Consider the following 7131-nt stretch of genomic DNA (forward strand, 5'->3'; position numbering starts at 1 on the left):
TTTAGTGAAATATGCTTTATTCTATTTCCTTTAATATATTCTTCTTTGATTTGTGATATACATGTTGTGTTGTCTTCGTATAATATTGTTGAAATATTTTTATTAGAAGACAAACCACATGTTTCGCGAATATGCTGAGTTATTAATCTTAGCCATACACATTATCGACTAGTCTCGTGAATTACAATAATTTTAGCATGATTTGAGGAAGTAGCCATTATGGTTTATTTCCACCACGATACATCAGTTCCTCCATATGTGAATATATAACCTGTTTGAGATCTAGCTTTTTGTGGATCAGATAAATATCCAGAATCTGCATAACTAACTAAATCAAAATTTGATTTATTTGAATAAAACAAATTCTTATCGATCGTTCCTTGGAGATAATGGAGTATATGCATAATCCTATTTCAATGTCCTTTTATTGGAGAAGAGCTATATCTTGCTAATAAATTTACTAAAAATGCAATATTTATTCTTGTATTATTAGCAAGATACATGAGTGCACCAATTGCACTAAGATATGGTACTTTAGGACCAAGAAGTTATTTATTATCATCTTGCGGTTGAAAGATATCTTTCTTTACATCTAGTGAACGAACTTCTATTGGAATGTTCAATGGATGTGCTTTGTCCATATAGAATGTTTTCAAAATTTTTCATGTATAAGTTGACTGATGAATAAATATTCCATCTACTAAATGTTCAATTTGCAAGTCAAGCCAAAAATTTGGTTTTTAGAGATATTTCATCTCAAATTCTTTCCTAAGATATTCTATTGCATTTGAAATTTCTTTAGAAGTTTCAATTGTGTTTAAATCATCAACATGAGTTATAACAACAAATTTTGACTGTGATTTATTTATAAAAACACACAGACATATTGGATTATTTTGATCAACAAATATCCACTCAGGCCATTGTACCACATTTGTTCTGATTGTTTCAATCCATATAATGGTCTCTGTAACTTTATTGAATACAATTCTCGGGAATATGATTTATAGGTTTTAGGTACTTTAAATCCTCTTGGGATTCTCATATAAATATCATTATCAAGAAATCCATATTAATATGTCGTGATACATTCATAAGTTACATGTCCAGACTTTCATGCACAGTCAGACTAATTAAATATCTTAGTGTAATTGCATCCACTACCAGAGAATACGTCTTCTCATAATCAATACTAGGTATTTGTGAAAAACCTTGTGCAACTACTTGTTTTATATCTTGTGACCTCATTATTTTCATTTTTTTTCCTAAAAATTATCCATTTATATCCCCAAGGTTCGACACCTTCTGGTGTTTGGACTATTGGTCCAAAAACCTGACGTTTTGAAACTGATTTTAATTCTGTCTTAATTGCTTTTTTCGCCAATCTTTTTTATGTCGACATTCTTCAATGGATTTTGGTTTAGAAACCTCATTTTCAAATATAATATCAAAAGCAACATTATATACAAGAATGTTGTTAATAACTACATTAGTTCTGTTCAATTTTTTTCCTGTCATGACATAGTTTGTTGAAATCTCATTATTATCTTTAGGTATTTCATTTTCCTCACTAGTCACGTCAATGATTTTTTCATAGATATTTACATCCTCAACCAATTATTCTTGACTACTAATTATTTTTCTTTTTCGAGGACTTTATCTTTGGAACCCATTGATTTACCACACTTTTGGTATGTTCCAGACTCATTAGTGACAACTTGCTGTGTTGTGATATCAATTTTTGGTGAAACATTTGCAGTTAGTATATGTGACTTAGTTACTTTCTTTACATCAATAAATGCATTCGGTAATTGATTTGCTAAATTTTGCAAATGAATTATCTTATGAACTTCAAGTTTACATTGATCTGTATGAGGATCTAAATGAGGCAATAATGATGCATTCCATGTAGTTTTTTTTCCAACTTTTTAATTCCTCCACCTAATGTTAGAAAATTTGTCTCAATGAAATAAAATCAGCAAATCAAGTAAGTATATCACCCATTAGGGGTTCAAGGTATTTAATAGTTGATGGGAAATTATATCCAACATATATTCATAACCTCTTTTGAGGACTTATCTTAGTACGTTGTGATGGAGCAATTGGAACATACACTTCACATCCAAAAATTCTCAAATGGGAAATATCTAGCTCGTGGCCATAAACTAACTATAATGGCGAGTACTTGTGATAAGCTACTGGCCTAATGCGTACAAGTGACGTTGCATGCAAAATAGCATGCTTCCATACAGATGTAGGGAGCTTAGCTCTCATAACCAATGGTCTAGTGGTTAACTACAAACGTTTTATGAATGATTTTGCTAAACCATTTTGTGTACGAACATGGGCTACAAGATGTTCGACAACTATCCCAATTGACATACAATAATTATCAAAAGCTTGGGATGTAAATTCACCAACATTATCAAGACGCATAGTCTTAATTGTATAATCAGGAAATTGTGTTCTTAACTTAATTATTTGAGCAAGTAATTTTAGAAATGCAAGATCGTGACTTGATAATAAGCACACCGTGACCATCTGCTGGATGCGTCTATTTATACCATAAAATATCTAAATGGTCAAATGGGTGGATTAATAGGTCTACATATATTGCCATGAATTTTTTCTAAAAATGCACGAGATTCAATTACTACTTTGATTTGTGATGGTCTAATTATTAATTTTCCTTGAGAGAAAATATCACATGATAATTCATTAGATGGAAGAATTTTCTGACTCCCCAATAGGTGTCTATTTGAATTCTCAATAATTATTTTCATCATTATAGGCTCTGGATGACTTAATCTGTCATGCCAAATTGTAGATATGTATGGATTCATGAACTTTAGGTTCATTGTTGCATATGTTTTAATTACTTATATGAGTATAATATAATCGAGAAGATAAAGCAGCAACTCTTCTAGTATACGTTTTTCATATGACACAATAAATATGATATAAAGATTCTCCATATTATTCTTTCTATCAGTCTTAATATAATAATCATTGCAACGTATATCTTTAAAACTAAGTAGATTTCTCTTTGATTGACTAGAGAATAATGCATTGTCAATTATAAATTTTGTTCCTCGAGGCAAAATAATATTTTCTTTTTCAAATCCCTCAATTAGGTTTGCAGAACTTGATATAGTATTGACTTTTGTTTCCAACATTGTCAGTTTGAAAAAATATTTTCTACTTGTAAGTATTGTATGTGATTGCACTGTCTACTAGACATTGATCTTCTTTGCTCATTTTTAAATCACCCAACATATGAAAATGATCCATGTTTCTTCATTAAAAGAAAATAATTACAATAATAAAAACAACACTTGGAATATACACAAGTTAACAGTAACCAAGAAAAGAACATAAAAATAGAAAAAATGGACAACATTAATACTAAATATTCTCAAAATAAAAAGAAAAGCTTGTTATGCCATCAATTATACCAATTTTCTCTTCAGAAGATTTGAGAAAACTGTACCACATCCAAATATATTATATTGGATGGATCAAATATCTCATTATTCTGGTATGTAAATTTTGCTTGTACATTTTTCCCTTTTTCCTTCAGGGAAGCTTGATAGAAATCAACTAAGTGTTTTGACATACAATATGTACGTGGCCAATTCCCAGTTATTTTGCATTGAAAACATTTATTTTCAACACTTTTTGAACTCTTATCTTGTGGAGGTTTTTCTTTATGATCATCATTTTGTGTGGTTCTTCTAAAATTTCAATGATTAGAACGATTATCATGAAAATAATAATTATTTCTTCCACTGTCAGAGACAACCTCAACCAAAGGGAATGATGTTGTTTCAGTAGGTCGAGATTCATGATTTTTAATCCACGATTATTAAAATTCACAACATTCACTTTAGAGAATGTTGTTGCTCTAGTTGGGTGAGATTGATAATTCTTTTTAATCAATAACTCATTATTTCATTCCGAGAAGACATCAAATGAGTGCAAAATACTTTTGAAATATTTCTCTCGATATTGCTACTGTAGGAGCATATCCGAAATGCAGGAAAATATCGTCTCTAGCATATTGATTTAAAATATTGGAGCCTTAAGTGCATCTATTTACGACGAGTTTTAGGAAGAAAATTTGTTTTCTGATGATCACATTTTTATGGCATCCAGGTGTATTTTAGCATCAAACGCTAATAAAAAAATAATTATTAGTTTGTCCTTTTCGAACTCTTCCTTGAATTTTTGTGTCAAAATTCGTCCACACAGTTACAAAACTCCTTTGCAGGGTTCAAATGTACCTTTTGAACAAAGCATCGTCCAAATTTGAACTTGAAGCACATTCTACAAGTAGAAACCTATAGTTCATCCTTTACGGACTTTATCTTAACCTCTTATGCCAAAGTTTGTCCACAGAGGTACAAAACTTCTTTCAATGGTTCATAGGTACCTTTTGAACAAAATTTCCTCGAACTTTGAACTTGGAGCAAATTTCGATAAGTAGAAACCCAAAGTTCATCATTTTCAGACTCTTTATTGACGTTTTGTGCCAAAGTTCGTGCCCAGAGGTACATAACTCTTGTCCAAGGTTCATGAGTACCTTTTGAACCAAACTTCATCCAAAATTTTGGATTCGAAGCACATTTCGACAAGTATAAACCCAGAGTTCGTTCTTTTCGAACTCTGTCTTGATCTTTTTTGCCAAAGTTCATTAAAAAAGGTACAAAACTCCTTTCCAGGGTGCATAAGTACCTTTTGAACCAAACTTCGTCCAAATTTGGACTTGGAGCACATTTCAAAAAGTAGAAACCTAAAGTTATTCCTTTTCGCAGTCTTTCTCGAGCGTATGTGCCAAAGTTCGTCCACAAAGGTACAAAACTCCTTTCCAGGGTTCAGAAGTGCCTTTTAAACCAAACTTCGTCCAAATTTGGAATTGGAGTGCATTTCTACAAATAGAAATCCAAAGTTCGTCCTTTTCGAAGTCTGTCTTGATGTTTTGTACCAAAGTTCGTCCATACAGTTACAAAACTCCCTTCTTGGGTTCATAAGTACCTTTTTGTCACACCCTCTCCCAGATTACCCACTTAAAACTAGAAGAGGATATGACCGCGATAGTTACTAGCCCTACTGCCAGTACCCGTCGCCTTAGCCGTCTAATCTAAATGCCAACTTGTTAAACATTAATAATGTATGAATAAGATATGCCTCCTTAAGGTTCTACAAAATATTATATAACACATGCATGCAACCATGATATAATATCTAAGAGATGAAACATTCAAAGATGGCCCAAACAACTCTAATAGAGCCCTAGTCCCTCTCAAAACATGTGTACATAGACAGATCAATACCTAAATCTTCTTAATAAGCCGAGTCTTTTAGTGGCAAGCAGAAGCAGGATCAACCTTGAGGAATCTGACCTGTACCTGAGAAGGGAAAACACAGAAATTCCGTAAGCTAAAAGCCCAGCGAGTGACTATAGAATCGTAAAGCAACAAGCATAACATCACTATAAACATGTAAATATACCAGTGAGCAAACTCAAGCAATTTTCTCGAAATGTAGCTTTAAACCATCCTCAGACATCATTAAACATTATTATTCCCTAGTTGAGAATGAGCTTAAATGCTCTAGCTCTCAAACGTTTATTACTGGCCAAGAGACCCATACTTTGGTCTCACATTCATAACTGCCTCCGTGCACGTGGCCATACTAAGTACCATCATATCTTAGATACTTCTGCTCAGATACCTTCTCAACTCAAATTTGTCCTTCAGTATCGAGCTACTAAGATATCTTCTCATATGTCCTTCGGTATCAAATTGGCCAGATACCTTCTCAAATGTCCTTCGGTATCAAATTGGCCAGGTACCTTCTCAAATGTCCTTCGGTACCAAATTGGTTAGATACCTTCTCAAATGTCCTTCGGTATCAAATGTGTATTTTGTAACATCAAATTAAGTTCTTTTGCCTAGTATTTACATAAGAACTATTCCATTGCCACTCATTTACATAAGAACTCATTCTCTCATAGCCTTCCTTTAGGAAGCATATATCAAAATTAGAAACATAGCTTTTGTAATGGATACACGACATACCTTAACCTGTGTTACACACATACAAGCTGGGAAACATGCGTTAAGTTATTCTCTAACCATTTGTTGCTTGAGGAAGTATAAATTCATCATTAATGTCATTGTGCTTTACTTGATCATATATGCATGAGTATTGGAAACCTTAAGTTTATTTAGTCACTCACAGTTCGTCAGGCTCTTAATGGTTTATACGCTTCCCCTAACTCTTCTTGGCCTGAAAAGATATAATTCCCGGTTAAACTACTTAGAATTCTTAGTAAAATACCTCAATTAATTCATTTATTAAAGGAACTTTCATCAACACAGATAGCTTTAGTGGCAAGATCCCCCTGAGCGAGGTCAGCGAGATCCCCCTAAGTGATGCTAGCGAGATCCTCTAAAGCGATGCTAGCGAGATCCTCTAGAGTGAGATCAAGCTTTTCCTGTCACATTTTCATCTTAGCGATACTCAGCCTAATTCCTAGCGAGATTTCCCCCTAGAGCGAGATCCTTCTTACAAAATCAGCGAGATTTCCTTTATAAGCGAGATCCTCATGCCCAAATCTCACTATAATTCTGCACGATGAACTGCTTGTTTGTTCTTCACAAGTAGCTGTCTGCTTATGCACCAATTCCCTGTTATAAATTCAAAAATTCATAACTCAACATCCAGAGCTCTTTTAAAAAAACTTCCTTCTACAAACTTGTTTAGATTTGAGTAACTTCCTTACCTTAAAATTTCAGTCCAGAATTCCTTATAGTTTGGCTTGGAAGTTCTAAACTTCACCTCGACCCTCTTTAAATCCGAGATTCTGCCTCTTCTGCAAATTCTCCACTTTTGTTCTTCTACTCTTGCAATCTTTCTTTGGCAGGACAACCTTGAAAACTAGATTCTTCCAGCTTTCAAATAGCACCGAATTCGCTAAATTTGTTCTTGTCAATTGCCGAAACTATGCTTTTGAAATTTCACTTCCCTTTTAATCTTTCTGCCACTTCCTGAGTTCAAAGAGTAGATTGCCACGTCACCCTACACTTAGTGTCTCCAGTCAGACTAATGGTTGAGTTTCTTCATTAT

The sequence above is a fragment of the Benincasa hispida genome, chromosome 6 (assembly GCF_009727055.1).
Source record: "Benincasa hispida cultivar B227 chromosome 6, ASM972705v1, whole genome shotgun sequence".
Classification (NCBI taxonomy): Eukaryota; Viridiplantae; Streptophyta; class Magnoliopsida; order Cucurbitales; family Cucurbitaceae; genus Benincasa; species Benincasa hispida.